The sequence below is a fragment of the Crocodylus porosus genome, unplaced genomic scaffold (genome assembly GCF_001723895.1).
Source record: "Crocodylus porosus isolate Cpor-Errol unplaced genomic scaffold, CroPor_comp1, whole genome shotgun sequence".
In the NCBI taxonomy this organism is placed as follows: Eukaryota; Metazoa; Chordata; order Crocodylia; family Crocodylidae; genus Crocodylus; species Crocodylus porosus.
The window spans coordinates 142,622,650-142,625,459 of NW_017728886.1; the positions used below are offsets into that span (position 1 = coordinate 142,622,650).

The 2,810-nt window shown below is 44.1% G+C and overlaps 1 protein-coding gene across 2 annotated transcripts in view; it reads left to right on the forward strand.

Annotated features, from left to right (window-relative positions):
* LOC109314717 (cadherin-6) overlaps window positions 1-2,810 on the forward strand; it is a 127,343-nt gene that overhangs the window by 67,444 nt on the left and 57,089 nt on the right. The window lies entirely within an intron of this gene.

Here is a 2,810-nt window from a genome sequence, read left to right on the forward strand (position 1 = left end):
ATCTCATCACTGACTTCACTGGAAGTATTGTAATTTAGACCAGATGAGAATTTGACCTAAAAGAATATTTGACAAAATATTCTGCCTGCCAAAAAGTAACTATTTCACTGCTCATTTCCCACTTCAGCTTTTCTGCCACTGCTATTTTTAATTGTATTTTGGAGAGCTGCTGAAATTTTTGTGTCTTGCTTTGGAACACAAAGTATGTAGGGCACTAAAAAAAAGAGCATTTGCCACATTAGCAAGAAGCAAAACAGTTAAAACCTTTTTTTTGTGCTCAAAGCATGATAACAGCTAGGAAAGTGTCTGTAAAAATCACACCTGCTTCCTGGCTATATCTGCTCCCTTAGTGCTATAGAGTCACATCTGCTACCTTTATTGAGGCTACAGAGCTAACACAATTATGGAAGAGCCAGAGAGATTTTATGCCACCACAGCCACCATCAATAACATTGCCAATAAGATACAAATGCAGAAACTGTACAACTGGTAATGATGTATGAGGCAGAAGTGCACAGGTGGTTTTCCTATTCAAGATGGAGCTGTGCCTGGTTTACCTTGGCCATTTAGGATCTAGACAATGCAGTTGATCATGGTGGCTCGCCACTTGTTCTCCCTCCAGAGCTCTGCCCATTCTCCTCAGAGCTGCTCCCCATGCCTAAGCTGTTCAGTGTCAGGTGGATGTGACGGCCATCTCCCACTGCACCACAGAAAGGCATGATTCAAGTGAAAGAAGAGCTAGTCTGCAGCATTAATAGTGAGGCAAGCAGGTGGATCAGCATTCATGAAAAGTCCCTTTGGCTCTCTTCTACAGAAGGAAGCCAAAGGCATCAAGTGGTCAGAGAGAAAGGAAAGAGGAGATAAGAGGAGAATGGAGGAAAAACTTAGGGAACAGAGAAATCAAGAGGAGAGAGAACCACAGAAGATGATAAAAGAGGGAATGAAATGGGGGGAAAGGGTTGGGGAAAAATGGCTACCCATAAAGAAAACAAAAACACACGGACAGACTGAAAACCAGCAGAAAGGGAAGAGTAGCAAAAAGAAAAAGCTAAGAAAAACCTGACATTTGCCCTGTAAATTCTGACATGGAGTCCACTCAAATCCCACGGGCCGTGGTTGCCCCACAGTAGACTTCAAGTAACAGTCACTGACTTCAAGTGAGACTGACGCATAACCTTCAGGGGGAGAGAAAAGTATGGCAGAATGAGCTTGACGAGTGGCTGTTAAGAAAAAATAATAATAAAGCCTCTTTGGCCTTGTAAACCAAACAAGTTTGATGTGGAGTCATTGAGAGAGAATAAATGTGGAAGACCATAATGTTATTTTTAGAGTTACTTTTCTGTCCATAACTGGCACTTTAATATACTCACTATTGCAAAGCATGGAAGTGACACATGATATATAAATGTCATTGATTCCATGTCCCTGGGCTGTTCACAAGTGGCCTTTCACACATCCTTCAAGTGCCAGAACTGCTCTCCCTCTTGTAATTGAACAATTAGCCAAAAGGCAGTAAAGATCGGCTATTTATTATTTGACATAGTTGAATATTTGAGTGAGACTAAAACACGGGAATATCTGAATGAATGTATAATTTAGGTAACCAAGCTATTTAACTGAACCAGTGGCTTTCAACTTTTTTTCATTGGTGGACCCCTAAAAACTTCAAATGGAGGTATGGACCACTTCGGAAATTTTGAATGGAAGTGTGAATTATAAGTATGAGTATTCACATACTTTTGATTGATCATCATCATCTTTCACAGATTCCTTAGACATAGTCTGCAGACCCCCAGAGGTGTATGGACCACAGGTTGAAAGCCCATGAACTAAACAATTACACACGATTGGTGTGGACAAATGAGCATAATGAATTTAGAACCTGGCTTTCCTGTCTTTTGGTTGAGTGCCTGAACCTCTCAGCCATCGGGGCATAAACACGAGCAGACCCATATCCTCCTCCTCATTTTTGGGGGGCCACTCTATCTGTGAAATAGGAGCTACATTAAGAGGATCAGGTAATAGACTGCAGGATTGAGAAGAAAGAATAGCTTAATTAGTGGAACATCAAAACCATTAAAAAAAGAAGGGAGGGTCGTTAACACCTGTGGAATGAAGAGTTTAGAAGTCAGATAGATTATAATGAACCGTGAAGTCATGTGACTCCCTCAATGCTGCCTGAATAGAAATGCTGCTGCCAGTTGGTTTTAAATGTTGGGTGGTCCAGGAATCAAAAGGGGGTGTGACTCTACCACTACACACCCCTGCCATGGGTCCACCCCTGTCTGGCCCTTATTTATAGCTTCATAGTTTGTAGGGTAGGAAGGGACCTGAGCAAATCATTGAGTCCGACCCCCTGCCATGGCAGGAAAGGGTACTGGGGTCAAACGACCCTGGCAAGGCGTACATTTAGCCTCCTCTTAAAGACCCCCAGGGTAGGAGCCAGCACCACTTCACTTGGAAGTTGGTTCCAGACCGTAGCCGCCCAGACCGCGAAGTAGTGCCTCCTGATACCTAGCTTGAATCTACCCTCTGTTAGCTTGTGACTGTTATTCCTAGTCACACCTGGTAGTGTTCAGGGGAACAGGGACCCCCCCAATGCCTGCTGATCCCCCCGACTAGTTTGTAATAGGCCACTGGATCCCCCCATAGCTTTCTCTTGTGGAGGCTGAACAGGTTCAGGTCCCATAGCATCTCCTCATAGGGCCTACCCTGCTGCCCCCTGATCATGCAAGTGGCCCTCCTCTGGACCCTCTCCATGTTGTCCACATCCCTCTTGAAGTGCGGTGCCCAGAACTGGATGCAGTACT